This window comes from Symphalangus syndactylus, chromosome 21 (assembly GCF_028878055.3).
Source record: "Symphalangus syndactylus isolate Jambi chromosome 21, NHGRI_mSymSyn1-v2.1_pri, whole genome shotgun sequence".
Taxonomy (NCBI): Eukaryota; Metazoa; Chordata; class Mammalia; order Primates; family Hylobatidae; genus Symphalangus; species Symphalangus syndactylus.
In genome coordinates, this window is record NC_072443.2 from 60,652,937 (window position 1) to 60,669,404 (window position 16,468).

The 16,468-nt window shown below is 40.0% G+C and overlaps 1 long non-coding RNA gene across 2 annotated transcripts in view; it reads left to right on the forward strand.

Annotated features, from left to right (window-relative positions):
• The window catches only part of LOC129471619 (uncharacterized), a 273,569-nt gene that overhangs the window by 93,076 nt on the left and 164,025 nt on the right, over positions 1–16,468 (forward strand). For both annotated transcript variants that reach the window (XR_010118650.1, XR_010118651.1), the window contains exon 3: positions 13,655–13,784. This is a non-coding gene — a long non-coding RNA (uncharacterized lncRNA). The remainder of the gene's footprint in view (positions 1–13,654; positions 13,785–16,468) is intronic.

Below are 16,468 nucleotides of genomic sequence, written 5' to 3' on the forward strand. Positions count from 1 at the left end.
AACAGTGGTTCTCAAAGCGTGGAATATGGACCAACAGCATCAGGGTCACCTGGGAGGTTGTTAGAAAGGGAAATTCTCAGACCCCAACCCAGACGCGCTGAAACAGACACTCCCACTCCTGGAGTGAGGCCCAGAGCTTGCATTTCCATCAGCCTTCTAGGTAATGCTGATGCCCACTGAAGTTTGAGAACCACTGGATTTTTTATCATGTATCATTTTATCATGTTCTTCTTGCTTCCATAGTAGTAGAGGAAACCAATGAAAGAACAAAATAGTCATCACAACATCAAACTTCAACTGAGGTACGAGTTTGTGGAAATACCGAGTTTCAGGAGAGACAGATCCTCCCCTTTAAATCCAGTTTGAAATCCAAGTCAGAGAAAGCTGTACTGAGGTAGTGGAACTTTATTTTGTTCAGATCCCACCTCTGCTATTTGAATCTCAAAAAACCTATTAAATCAGCCCAGTGCAAGATGTGCAGGAAGCACCCTACCATTTCAGCTACTTGAACTACAAAGGGAAGGGAAGGTGCATGACTATGGTTAGAGCAGGGAAGACTATTTATGCTATAAAGGAGGTGAGCCATGGAAAGTGTTTACAAGCTGAGTCATAAAATGTGTTAAAAGATAAGTGATAAGGAAATGTGTATGCCAGACTCCATAGTTTCAGTATATTCATTTCCCAGGTTAAACACACACACACACATTACACAAGATCACACTTACACAAATACACATATGCATTCATGTAAATATATGGTGTGTGTAAAATGCGCGTGTGTGGGGGGGGAAGCATGTGGAATATGCTATAAGAACTATGGGCAGTTGATGTAAACTCTTCAAGACAGAAAATGTTTCAGGGTACAGTATAAGAGTGCTAACAAAATCTCAAAATCAGACTAGCATGTGAATTGGGAGGCTTGACAAGAGCACATTGCCACTGGCTGCTTACAGCCAGAGTGCAGTATTGCATAGTAGTTGACATTGGGTGCTTTGGATTCAGACATCCAGGATTTACCTCTTGCTTCACTTTGAAGGGTATTTGAGTTTGGAACAGGTAACTTAACTACGTCATTGGTAAAACTAGACTAATGTGAAGTTTTTGAAACTGTGTGTGTGTGTTTGTGTGTTTATGTGTTCATGGTAGCAGCCACTAGTTAGCACTTACAGGGAAAAAAACTTATTGAGTGCCTATGTATCAGACACAGTGCTAAGCATTGGGGATACTGCTTGCAATCGCTTATTCAGGAAAGACAGAGGCTGGGCAAAGAATTATAGGTATACAGAGTGTTTTTAAAAAGTGAGGCTGCTGTGGGATTGCAATAGGAAAATAAATCAGAGTCTGAAAGTGACTTAAATCTTAGTAAACAGTATTGGAAGGTAAATGAGAAATGCTAGGTGAGTTGCTCTCTACCTTTGGTGAGTGGCAGAATCTACTGGAATACTTGTTAGAAATGCAAAGGACTGACTTCCTCCAATGCAAGTGCCCACACCTCCAGTTGCTAACTCCTGACAATGACTCAGCTAAAAAGGCAAAAGGATTATTGAGGTGTTGGAGCTGATCAGAATCTTAACTGTGGTGATGGGTACACAAACCTACTCAGATGAAAACATTCTAGAGCATGAAACATACATGCACATGTACACGTTAGGACAAATACAACTGGAAAAATCTGAATAAGAGCTTAAAAAGGAATCCTGTGGGCAGATCTTCTTCCTGGAGATTTGGGAGTTAGAGTGGAGTGGAGATGGGGTGTCATATTTTTTAATATCCCAGGTCATTCTAATATTGATCCAGAGTTGAGAGCCATTGTGAAGAGTAATGGAAAGCCACAGTAAGGTTTAACCAGAGATGTGTCTTGATCACATTTTCGTTTGAACATCACTCTGGGTATAATGAGAAAATGGAATATAGAGCAAGAACAAGGAAGGAACTAGGAGGCCATTGAGGTAATCCGGGGAGTGATGATGTCTTGCAAAAGCAAAATGAGAGTAGGGATAGATATGTGGTTTTTAAATTTTATGACTGACATGATCTAGTAATTGACTGGCATAAGACTGCAGAAGAAGAGTTTTTGAGACCCATGTGTTCTGACACTCCAGGGGAGACTGGAAGTTAAAGGAGAATGATTCTGAAGTTAAAAGTGAAGCTTAATTAATCAATGAGAAAGAGAATCAAAAAAACTCATTTGAGTCTGTGACTTGCAAAGTCCAGAGTCAAAGGAAAGGGACAAGGATGCGCCACTGAGGCCTGAACTTTACAGCCAGAGGCCAAGACAAGTGTTTTAGGGGACTTAGAATGTGACTAGGAAATCTTGATACTATAGCTTTCCCTAAAATCAACAAGAAGAGGACACAGCATGGTGAAAATACTCTATTAGTGTGACTTGTTAAGAGGTATGGTGCCCAGAGGAATGGAAGGAGGATAATTAGAAGAGGGAAACTGAAAGTGATGAGAACTGCAAGGAGGATAATTATAATAGCAAGGTGTGGAGTCATTACAGGCCAGAATTAGAGGGATAGCAGTGAGACTGGAAGGAAGGGGGTAATTACAGGTGGAATTATAAGGGAAAAGTCAACAGGACCAGATGGCTGATTGAAAGTGGAGAGCCATAGGAAGGAGGCCAAGAGCCAAAAGGACATAGAACCATGGCAAGAGCACAGAAAAACAGGAAGTAGGATGGTGGTAGGTTTGGTAGGACAATAGAAGTGTTTGGTTTGTGATGTGTTAGTTGGACGTGATGGTGGGGGAGAGACATGAAAGTGCCCATTCAGGATGACAGCTAGAGAGAGGAGGCATGGGGTGGTGGCTAAATGGTGTCCTCAGGGCAATGGCCAAGCACAAGAAGCGCCCAGGTTGAACACGGTGTTTGCTCCTTGTATTCAGTGTTGGTGTAGCACAACATGAACTAGAGGAGGCTCGATTCACCAAGATTAACAAAGATGAAGCTTTGCTAGCAGACTTCTGAGCAGTTGCGGGATGGCAGATGCTGAGGCAAACAAAATCAGAGGTGGTCATTTGCAGTGGAGGTCTTCCATGAATACATTAGGGCAAAGGCCGAAGAACTCCGGATGCCAATTAGAAGTGGCAGGGGAGGGGGCTGGCTTACGCTGCTTCTGCTACCCACCCTTACTCATTACTGCAAATCACAAGTTTTGGTGTTCAGGTTCAGGGGTTGACAGAGGACTGCCGATAGGCCAAATCCAACTCACCCTGTGTTTTTGGTAAATTGTTATTGGAACACAGCTGTGCCTGCTCATTTACATATTGTGTGTGGCTACTTTTGCGCTGTAACAGAAGTTGAAGAGATGTGACAGAGACCATATTAGCCACAAAACCTAAAACATTTACTATCTGGCCCTTTGTGGAAAATGTTTGCTAGCCTCTCTAATTCACTGGTGTCCACTCCAATATGTGGCTTAGAGAGTCTTCCACCATCAGTTACCCCAATACTATATTCGTCTGTTCATTCCTGCCCACCAGATTATTTGCCTATGCTACGGTTGTCCAATCTTTTGGTTTTCCTGGGCCACGCTGGAAGAAGAATTGTCTTCGGCCATACATAAAATACATTAACAATAGCTGATGAGCTAAAAAAAAAAAAATCGTCAAGAAATCTCATGATGTTTTAAGAAAGTTTACAAATTTGTGTTAGGCCACATTCAAAGCTGTCCCAGGCTGCATATGGCCTGCGGGCCATGGGTTAAACAACCTTCCTGTATACAATCTTATTTAAAATTTTACACAGACTAAGTCCCTCAACCTGTGTGCGTGGAACAAGTGGTTGTCCCTCAGCCTTCACTCGTGTTTTCCCTACTTGGGTGGGATTGATCCTGTGACCTTTCCATTGTTACTAATTTAGAGTCAGCTCTTTTTTTTTATTATTATTATGCTTTAAGTTTTAGGGTACATGTGCACACCTGCAGTTTTGTTACATATGTATACATGCGCCATGTTGGTGTGCTGCACCCATTAACTCGTCATTTAACATTAGGTGTATCTCCTAAGGCCATCCCTCCCCCTCCCCCCACCTCACAACAGGCCCCGGTGTGTGATGTTCCCTTTCCTGTGTCCATGTGTTCTCATTGTTCAATTCCCACCTATGAGTGAGAACATGTGGTGTTTGGTTTTTTGTCCTTGCGACAGTTTGCTGAGAATGATGATTTCCAGCTTCATCCATGTCCCTACAAAGGACATGAACTCATCATTTTTTATGGCTGCATAGTATTCCATGGTGTATATGTGCCACATTTTCTTAATCCAGTCTATCACTGATGGACATTTGGGTTGGTTCCAAGTCTTTGCTATTGTGAATAGTGCAGCAGTAAACATATGTGTGCATGTGTCTTTATAGCAGCATGATTTATAATCCTTTGGGTATATACCCAGTAATGAGATGGCTGGGTCAAATGGTATTTCTAGTTCTAGATCCCTGAGGAATCACCACACTGACTTCCACAATGGTTGAAGTAGTTTACCGTCCCACCAACAGTGTAAAAGTGTTCCTTTTTCTCCACATCCTCTCCAGCACCTGTTGTTTCCTGACTGTTTAATGATCACCATTCTAACTGGTGTGAGATGGTATCTCATTGTGGTTTTGATTTGCATTTCTCTGATGACCAGTGATGATGAGCATTTTTTTCATGTGTTTTTTGGCTGCATAAATGTCTTCTTTTGAGAAGTGTCTGTTCATATCCTTTGCCCACTTTTTGATGGTGTTGTTTGTTATTTTCTTGTAAATTTGTTTGAGTTCATTGTAGATTCTGGATATTAGCCCTTTGTCAGATGAGTAGATTGCAAAAATATTCTCCCATTCTGTAGGTTGCCTGTTCACCCTGATGGTAGTTTATTTTGCTGTGCAGAAGCTCTTTAGTTTAAGTAGATCCCATTTGTCAATTTTGTCTTTTATTGCCATTGCTTTTGGTGTTTTAGACATGAAGTCCTTGCCCATGCCTATGTCCTGAATGGTATTGCCTAGGTTTTCTTCTAGGGTTTTTATGGTTTTAGGTCTAACATGTAAGTCTTTAATCCATCTTGAATTAATTTTTGTATAAGGTGTAAGGAAGGGATCCAGTTTCAGCTTTCTACATATGGCTAGCCAGTTTTCCCAGCACCATTTATTAAATAGGGAATCCTCTCCCCATTGCTTGTTTTTGTCAGGTTTGTCAAAGATCAGATAGTTGTAGATATATGGCATTATTTCTGAGGGCTCTGTTCTGTTCCATTGGTCTATATCTCTGTTTTGGTACCAGTACCATAGTGTTCTGGTTACTGTAGCCTTGTAGTATAGTTTGAAGTCAGGTAGCATGACGCCTGCAGCTTTGTTCTTTTGGCTTAGGATTGACTTGGCAATGTGGGCTCTTTTTCAGTTCCATATGAACTTTAAAGTAGTTTTTTGTAATTCTGTGAAGAAAGTCATTGGTAGCTTGATGGGGATGGCATGGAATCTATAAATTACCTTGGGCAGTATGGCCATTTTCATGATATTGATTCTTCTTACCCATGAGCATGGAATGTTCTTCTATTTGTAACCTCTTTTATTTCATTGAGCAGTGGTTTGTAGTTCTCCTTGAAGAGGTCCTTCACATCCTTTGGAAATTGGATTCCTAGGTATTTTATTCTCTTTGAAGCAATTGTGAATGGGAGTTGACTCGTGATTTGGTTTTCTGTTTGTCTGTTATTGATGTATAAGAATGCTTATGATTTTTGCACATTGATTTTGTATCCTGAGACTTTGCTGAAATTGCTTATCAGCTTAAGGAGATTTTGGGCTGAGACAATGGGGTTTTCTAGATATACAATCATGTCATCTGCAAACAGGGACAATTTGACTTCCTCTTTTCCTAATTGAATACCCTTTATTTCCTTCTCCTGCCTGATTGCCCTGGCCAGAACTTCCAACACTATGTTGAATAGGAGTGGTGAGAGAGGGCATCCCTGTCTTGTGCCAGTTTTCAAAGGGAATGCTTCCAGGTTTTGCCCATTCAGTATGATATTGGCTGTGGGTTTGTCATAGATAGCTCTTACTATTTTGAGATACATCCCATCAATACCTAATTTATTGAGAGTTTTTAGCATGAAGGGTTGTTGAATTTTGTCAAAGGCCTTCAAGACTAATAAAGAAGACAGAAGAATCAAATAGATGCAATAAAAAATGATAAAGGGGATATCACCACCAATCCCACAGAAATACAATCTACCATCAGAGAATATTATAAACACCTCTATGCAAATAAACTAGAAAATCTAGAAGAAATGGATAAATTCCTCAACACATACGCCCCTCCCAAGAATAAACCAGGAAGAAGTTGAATCTCTGAATAGACCAATAGCAGGCTCTGAAATTGAGGCAATAATTAATAGCTTGCCAACCAAAAACAGTCCAGGACCAGACGGATTCACAGCTGAATTCTACCAGAGGTACAAGGAGGAGCTGGTCCCACTTCTTCTGAAACTATTCCAATCAATAGAAAAACAGAGAATCCTCCCTAACTCATTTTATGAGGCCAGCATCATCCTGATACCAAAGCCTGACAGAGACACAACAAAAAAAGAAAATTTTAGACCAATATCCCTGATGAACATCGATGCAAAAATCCTCAATAAAATACTGTCAAACCAAATCCAGCAGCACATCAAAAAGCTTATCCACCATGATCAAGTCGGCTTCATCCCTGGGATGCAAGGCTGGTTCAACATACACAAATCAATAAACCTAATCCAGCATATAAACAGAACCAAAGACAAAAACCACATGATTATCTCAATAGAGTCAGCTCTTGACCCTTCAGTGTGAAGTTCTGTTTGAGGAGATTAGAGAAACATTCTCTCTTCCCATGTATGTGCATATCAAAGGGTTTAGCCCCAGGAGCTGCTGAGAGAGCCCAGACTGAGAAGCGGGGAGGAAAGCACCAAAAGAATGTTAGGGAGATTGAGCCATGATTCCTAAACCATCAGAAACCTCACATCAACCTGAATCCTGCCCAGCCTCTGGGCTTCATGGTTTTGGTTATGTGAACAAATAACATCCTTCATCATTTCATTCAGTTTGGACTGGATATCCAGCAACAGGCCATATAATATTGAAACCACCTTTGCAAAATTATAACTGAGGAAGTTATGACAGTGAAAGAAATCAGACCTAACCAACTCCATTTTGCTTCTAACTTTAAACTGTCCTCATTTATTACTGGATATAGGCCAAACTAACTTTGGGAAGGAAATCCGTTTATGGTTTGACTCTGAAAGAAAATTGGTAACAGTCCTTTCCTGAAAAGACCCCCATCTTGCCTGGGGACGTGTCTGCCTTTGCAGGACTAACAAATTAACTACAAGATTAGAAATTACAGTTTAGGGGTCATGGAGCCTCTGGCTCCAAGTGTCTGAACCTTCCCAAATTGCTCCTGGGGATAACATCACTATTGTAAAACCTAAGATCAGTGCTTGAGATATTTTGCAGACCCTGCACTCAATGGATCAGCTGACACCACCCAGACCAGTAATCTGGCTCAATCAGTTACGCCATCCCACCCAGAAACAGAAGATAGCAAGAAAAACTCACTTGGACCCCCTCTATGATTCCATCTCCAGCCTGACCAATCAGTACTCTCCCCTTCCCAAGCCCCTACCCACCAATGTGTCTTTAAAAACTCTGATCCCCGAATACTCAGAAGACTGATTTGAGTAATAATAAAACTCCGGTCTCCTGCACAGCCGGTTCTGTGTGAATTACTCTTTCTCCATTGCAATTCCGCTGTGTTGATAAATCAGCTCTGTCTAGGCAGTGGGCAAAGTGAACCCACTGGGTGGTTAAAATGAGTCTTAAATGACTAACATGGAAACATCTAACATAGATACATCTCAGTTTACCTTAGTGATGCCACTGGGGGAGCCCCATCCCCTCACCAGTGCCTAGTGGGGGATCTTGTGAGAGCCCTCCTCACAGTGCTTTTCCTGGGCTCAGCCCTCTACCAGCTGCTTTGGCCTCCATCCCTGCATGTCGCTCAGAATTGCTTCTGGCCTCTGTGCCACGGTGGGGTTTATTTTGGTCAATGCATGGATGTTCCTCGTGCAGGTTGGTCTTATTGGACAGCTTAGCAACAGCCTTCACTGTTCAGGTACTTGGTCCTTTCGTCCAATTAAAATATCTTTGGTAAGTATCCTTTGGTTCTAAGGAGCAGCAACTGACACTGGCAGTTTTCAGGGGAAAAAAAAAAAAGGCTTTATTATGGAAGGGTACTGGGTAGCTCATATGATGGACAGAAAAGCTGGATCATCACTACAGCTTGGAAAGGGCAGGATTCTGGAAGCTCTCAAGGTTTGGTAAGCAAGAATTAAAGACACACTATTTGGGATCCAGATGTTGAATCCACCCCAGCTTTCTTGTTCCCTTGTGTCTCTGCTCAAAATTCAAATTCCCAAAGGAAGAGAGAGGCCTTGGGTTACATATGAAGGCAGAGCTTTGATGGATAAACTCTCCTAAATCGTTTGTAGTGGAGGAAGGATGGTTAGCCAAAAGAAATTTTGCCATGACTACCAAAAGAAGGGAGGAGGAGGATGCACAGGAAAAGAATTGTCGATGATAAAACTCTGCCTGATTGCACAGGGGCCACGTTCAGGGACACTTTTGTCACTTAAATCAGCATTTCTCAAACTTTAGTATGCCTCAGGATGTCCTGGAGGGCTTGTCACAACACAGATGCCTGGGCTTCTCACCTCCATTCTGATGCAGTTGCCCTGGGGTGAGAACCTGAGATTCTGCATTTCTAGAAAATTATTTAAATGATACTGATGAGGCTAGTCAGAGGCGCAGACTTTGAGACTCACTATCTTGTACACATTGTATTCTTTTTCAGAATTTTAGTTAAAAAAACTTCCTAGGAATAATGCCTCAGTGTTTGTGCTTGGGAGAAATTTAAGCTCTCTTCCTTGCTGTAGCTCAACAGTTTTTAACTCCATCTTTTACTTGTTAGTGGTAGTGGGTGGGTGTCTTTTAAATTTTCTTTGAATATACCTCACCTAATCTTCTTGAGAAGATGCCTTTGTTTTTACTCAGCTTTAAGGTCTGTGTTAAAACCTATGATGAAAATCAAGTCCTTGGGTGTGTTGAAGTCTATCCATTTTGACAGCTACAGTCAAACTCCAAATAACTTCAGAGGACTCGAGGGAATTTGTTCCTGAAAATATTTTGGCAGGTGCTTATTCTCTTGAGAAAAAAAGTCTTAACGTCCGAAAAATATCTCTTAACCATACAGATTATTTGCCATTGCTCATAGAAAGAGGGAAAGTAAGTTAATTTGAAAGCGCTGCAAATTTTAGCGAATCTCTAATAGATTGCTTGATTATAGAAGATGTTCATGGCCCAGGAAGGATTGCTGAAGGTGCTCTGGTGACTTCATCTTTTTGAAGACAATGTCCAGAGAGGGAAAGTAACTTTCCCTGTTAGTTTATTAGTTTGTTCTGCATTGCTATAAATTACCTGACTGGATAATTTATAAAGAAAAGTGGTTTACCTGGCTCAGGGTTCTGCAGGCTACCCAGGAAGCATGATGCTGGCATGTGCTTTTGATGAGGTCTCAGGAAGCTTACAGTCATGACAGAAAGCTAGAGAAGAGCAGACATGTCACATGGTGAGAATGGAAGGAAAAAGGAGAGTGGAAGGTGCCAGGCTGCTTTAAACAACCAGCTGTCACCTGAACTCACAGAGCAAGAACTCACTCGTTACCATGGGGAGGGCACCAAGCTATTTATTTATGAAGGATCCACCCGCCATAACCTAAATACTTCCCACCAGGTCCCACCTTTAACATTGGGGAATCACATTTCAACATGAGATTCATTGGGGCAAATATCTAGACAACATCATAACTTGACCAAAGATCACAGTAAAGGTCAGAAGTACGACAAGATTTCACATCCTTGGTTCCCAGCTTTGATGATGATGGCGGTAACAACAATGGTGGTGTGATCACTGTCGCCACTATTAGCATTCTTATGGGGCACAATAGCAGTGGTAGTTCCCATTTACTGAGTTTACAGTTGGCCAGATTATGTTAAGTGCTTAATATATATTCTGTAGGTCAGGGGGCAGAAAACAATGTCTGTGTCCCATTTCAGTAAATGAATCTTCCAGTGGCACATGGCCATGTTCATGTGTTTGTGCATTGTCCTTTGCTGATTTTGTGCTACCATGGCAGGGTTGTGTAGTTGCAGTGGAGACTGGCCCACAAAGCCTGAAATATCTACTGCCTGGCTGTTTATGGAAAAAAGATCTGACTCCTGCTCTTAGTCGTTTCTGGCATCAGCCTGTGGAGTCAGCATTACTATGCCATGTTACTAATGAGGAGATAGAGAAGCAAAGAGAAACTTGCCCCCAGGTTACAAACATCATGGAGATGGGATCCAAATTAAAGTTCATCAGCCTCCAAAATTTGTTTCCTGTATTTCTGCACAATCCCTGATGAATATGGCTAATTGTATGGACCATGTCTTATTGTAGTAATATAATGAATTATAATGTGACATTTTTTTCTCCTTTGAACAAAATAAAGTGACATTTTAAAACCAAATAACAAGAATTGGTCTCTGCAGGATAATCACATCACATTGGCATATTTACTTTTAAAAGTAAATTATGTTTTATGGTGGTTGTTAAGTTAATGAAATTATCATACTACCAACTAAGTGGATTTTGTTATCATAGGCTTTTTGCAGGGCACCTGAGCCTTGACTGCTGCCCAACGAAATAACTGATTGCCAAGAGGGAATTTGAGCCCTGAGGCCTGAGTTGCCTCAGTAGCTGTATGCTTGTATGTAGCTGGTGCTAATTACCTCATTCAAGCAGGTGTTCTGTGTTGCTTTTAAAATTTCTAGCTTGATCTTTTAATTCAGGGAATTTCCATCTTTATGTTACTCCACCATCATATAGGAATGCTTTACATATATATGTATTTACATATATATATACATATATATGTATTTACATATATATATACATATATATGTATTTACATATATATATACATATATATGTATTTACATATATATACATATATATGTATTTACATATATATATACATATATATGTATTTACATATATATATACATATATATGTATTTACATATATATATACATATATATGTATTTACATATATATAGGTATTTACATATATATGTATTTACATATATATAGGTATTTACATATATATGTATTTACATATATATAGGTATTTACATATATATAGGTATTTACATATATATATGTGTGTATTTCAATGTGAGGCCAGTGCTGAGAAACACTATAAAGAATGTTTTAGGCTGGGCACAGTGGCTCATGCCTGTAATCCCAGCATTTTGGGAGTCTGAGGTGGGCAGATCACGAGGTCAGGAGTTCAATACCAGTCTAGCCAACATAGTGAAACCCTGTCTCTACTAAAAATACAAAAGGTCAGCCAGGTGTTGTGGTGTGCATCTGTAATCCCAGCTATTCAGGAGGCTGAGGCAGGAGGATCGCTTGAACCTGGGAGGCAGAGGTTGCAGTGAGCCAAGATCGTGCTGCTGCACTCCATCCTGGGTGACAGAGCAAGACTCTGTCTCAAAAAACAAATGCTTTTAGCAATGACATATTTGAAGTCCTGCACCCCTGGGTTATGGTCCTCTTGGCAGCAGGCAAGTTAACAGTTTCTTACTTGAATAAGCAGCTGAGGAATTTCACATATTGTCATGAAGTTTTTATTTCCCACTCTGGGCATCCATTTCTATTTTTTCTTATCACCTGGTCCACATTCACTTGACCATCTTTAGGAAAAAGGACTACATAGTATAGATTGGGAATGTAAATTAGACACAGTCAGACGGTACTTATTGGGTGGGGGCAAAAAAGTGAATAATCCAAAATCTGAGGAAAGTTAAAACATTGTTTCTTAATTTATTAGAGAGCAGCTGCTTCTAAATTACTAGGAGCCCTGGTTAAATTGCAGATTCCTGGGCCCTACTCCAGATTTACTGAATTAGAATTTCTAGGGAGGGGGCCTGGGGAGCTATATTTTTTAAATGCTGTAAAGGTAGTTCTTATACGTACTAAGTTGTGAGAATGGAATATAGCAAGACGTAAGTTTCTATTGCCGTGTGAATGCTCCTAGGTTGAAAGAGGGAAGGTAAAAGCACACAGGTATATTCAGCTCACAAAATGTTCCATTCATCTGTATCATGTGTTATGTATTTGCACATACACATTACTCACACATGCATCTGCATGCATATACAAGTGTGTGTGTATATCTATATATAGATATACACACTTTTTGTTTTTTTTTTTTTTTTTTGAAACAGTCTCACTCTGTTGCTCAGGCTGGAGTGCAGTGGTGTGATTTTGGCTCACTGCAACCTCTGCCTCCTGGCTTCAAGTGATTCTCCTGCCTCAGCCTCCCAAGTAGCTGGGATTACAGGCCCCTGCCACCACGCCTGGCTAATTTTTGTATTTTTAGTAGAGACAGGGTTTCACCATGTTGGCCAGCTGGTCTCTAACTCCTGACCTCAGGTGATCCACCTGCCTTGGCCTCCCAAAGTGCTGGGATTACAGGTGTGAGATGCCGCGTCCGGCCACAACTATCTTTTCAAAAGGCCTCACCTCATTGTATCACCACCTATATATAGTTCTCTACTTCCTTTTCATTATTTGAGATTATTTTTTTTTTTTTTTGCCTGACTTGCTCTATAAGGATATAAAGGTATTAAGGATAGTCTCTAGCTTGTTTGCTGATAAACTTCCAGTGCCTAAAACAGTGTCTGGCTGATAGCAGACACTCAGAAAATACTTATTGAATCAATAAATGCTTTCATTTAGGCATCCCTGGCAGATTCAGCTTCCTAATTCTGTATTCCTCTGGCTTATGTTGAATTTATCCATGTGGGGTCTATAATGGGAGCTAATGGGAGGTTTTAGTATGCATATTGAGTTGCTAAGAAATGCCAGTTTGGGAGCCAGGTGTGGTGGTGCACACCTGTAGTCCGAGCTACTTAGGAGGTTGAGGCGGGAGAATGACTTGAGCCCAGGAGTTTAAGGCTGTGGTGAGCTACGATCGCACCACTGCGCTCCAGTCTGGGAGACAGGATGAGACCCTGTCTCAAAGAATGTGTATGTGTGTGTGTGCGTGTGTGTGTGTGTCTATATATATATATATATATATTATAGAATATATATAATATATATATAATATATATAATACCTATATAAAAGAAATGCCACTTTGGGAAACGAAGTAGGCTACCCTCAATGCACAAAGTCCCTAGCTGAAACATACCTGCTTACCTAGTATCCCAAGTGGGTCCTGCCATATTTTGTTTTAATCCCAAATTCTGCTGCATTGGCTTCTATTGATTTTTCAGAGGTTGAGAAAATGTTTAAAAGATATTAAATCTAGAGCTTTATGTGTTCCAAGAAACTCATTGTCAGTGATACTAGGTCCAAATATTATATTATTTGTTTTCTGTGCGTTGAGCATAAAATCTCATGGCATGGCTTATCCTTGGCAAGTACATTAAATACTGGGTCTGATTAAGCCCTTTTCTGCTGGCTACATATGTCTGACAGTGTGTCTCTTCTCTGGGATACATGACTCTCTCACCTTCTCTTCCCAATCTTTCTTCTTCCAGACTTGAGATAGTATAATGGTTGAGGACCTGCATTTTGCTTTGGAAGCTGATTTCCAGAGTTGACATAGGCATTCCACTGCTTACTCTCTGACCTCAGGCAAATGACTTAGCATTTCTGTGCTCCAGTGGGGTAAGAGTACCTACCTTATAGGAATATTATAAAAATAAACAATCTAATATATGTAAATCTCCTGAACTAGCGACTAGGAATATAGTAAATACTATGTAAGTATTAACTGGTGATATTATTTTTATTGGCATTCCTTACCGTATTCCTGGAGAATAATTTGGTCAGAATTGGAAAATCAATCTTAGAATCTAAAGTTGATGATCACATTCCTATAGTGGGGCCATTAATCATGATTAATTTTAATAATGATAATAATTACATTTGCTGTCTGCTTACCCTCTAGTAGACTGGGGGCTGAAGTACTTTATATTCCTACCTACTTGATCCTTTTCACAATCCCATGAGGTAGGTAGGATTCTTGTCCTTTTACATATGAGACAGTCCAGGTGCAGATGGGCTAAAGAACCTTGCCCAAATTCACCCAGACAGTAAGACAGGATTCCAACCCAGGCAGTCTGACTCAATACACTGCCCAATCCTACTTACTTCTTACTACCCATAATGGAAATAAAATATATTAAGGTAGAAACCACCTCACATAAGAGACCTGTCTTACAGTGCTGTTTCTGTAGAATGCTGATTGTTTACCTTTACATAGGACTTTGCAGTTTGTGAAATGTTTCCACATGTGGAATGTCATTTTACTCCACTCCTCACAGCAGTATAGGAAGTAAATGAGTCCACGTTTTCAAAACAGAAGGAACTGAGGGCAGGAGAAACTCAGTCACTTTAATTCCACAGCCATCAAGTGATAACATTTTGACCATAATCCAGAGGCCCTACATCCAAGCCCTACCCTCCTTTGACGATGACGTGCTATGCTAATATGCTACCAGTGGCTATTTTATTTGAATTTCTTTTTCAATCTGTGAGATCAGGAGCATATGCTGGAATACAGTTTTATAATTAGGACAGCAGGCATTCTTAAAATGCATATAGGCTTAAAATATCACTCTAAAGGGGGGTTTAACCTACTGAGAAGTACAAAATATTTCAAGATACTTTAGATAACATGTTGTCTTTATCTAGCTCACATTTTATAGAGGTCCATTTTTAAAATCTGTTAATGAAGTAAAATCATTAACTAGCTCCTAAATCTATTTCTTTGTTGTCACAGTCTAATTTCATATGCTACAAAGACATGTTTTCTCAAAGGCTGGTTAAAATAGACTTTAGATGGGAAAAAATTAAGATAACTTGTTAAGATATATGGTACTAAACACATTTCTTAGTACCTTTAAGAGTCTTTTCTACGTTAACGTGTGCTATGATGCTCTAGGAAGAAAGTGTATGGCCTCACAAGTTTATTAGACAATAAAAATCCCTAGGATGGGGACTGGCAAACTGTAGTGTGTGGGCCAAATCCAGTCTGATGTCTGTTTTTGTTTAGTCTGTGAGCTGAACAAAATAACTTTATTATCTAATCAGTTTAGTTAAACAAAGAATATATAACAGACTGTATATGGTCAATAAAACCTAAAATATGTACTGTGTGGCCTTTCTTTGAAAAAGTTTGTCAAACTGACCTCTACCCTGGAATGACAATATCATCACCGTTGCTCCCATCATGCTAGCTAGACTCTAAAATGGCCATCCATCCACCCTCTCTTAAACATGCATGTGAATCTTCCATCAACAGGTGGTGGCTATCCTCCCACCCCTTCAATCTGGGCTGGCTTGTATGTTCTTTGACAAAGTAGAAGAGTGACACTATGGCAGTTTTGGATGTAGCCATAAAGAAACTACAGTTTTCACCTTGGTTTATTGTCATTCTTAGTCACCATGTGAAAATGTCACTTGGCCAAGAGCAGCTAAAATCTACTTAGGCAACAGAAAGCCCTGGTACAATACAATTTGATTAACTCTCCTACATATCTGCTATTTTATATCTTTTAACCTATATCTCCCCATTTCCTCTGCCTTCCCTCTACCCGTAGTAACCACTATTTCATTCTCTGTGAATTTGAGCTTTTTAAAAAATATTCTTGTTGCAAAAAAATCAGTAACTATGTAAGATGATAAATCTGTTTCACTCTAGTAACCATTTTACTATGTGTGTGTATATATACATAACATTATGTTATAAACTTCAATTATACACAATAGTTTTTTAAGACTATTGGAGATGGAGAATAGCCTGGACCAACCCAGCCTTCTAGCCATTCCCATCAAGGTACCACCTGTATTAGTGAAACTAAAAGGTATCACCCAACTGGTCCTGCCTGAACAGACCTCCACGATTGTGAGATGTGATAAATAAGTTGATATTTAAAGATACTGAGTTTGGGCATAATTTATTACATAGCAATAATTGAAGCAACCCTTATGTTCCTTCTCATCATTGGCTTCATCATCATTTTGCAGAGAATCTCTAGGGCTAGTATCCCATGGCACTCACTTTGAGAAAAATCTGATTTTGAGAGTACAGTGGTGCTGTCTTCAAAATTTGGTGTTTTTATTAATTTACATAGACTATTCCATGAAAGGTCTAAATTGGTGTAGGTTGGCCTAGTAATAGTTATTTTGTCAAATATCGTCTTATGCAGGGGACTATGTCAGGTGTGATACACCTGCAGAGATAAGATAGCAGCCCAAACATCTGAACCCTTTCATCTCATATCTCCAACCATTTCTTACATCCTTAAAGTGGAGGATTTCAAAAAGTGAAACCTCTGCTATCTAGC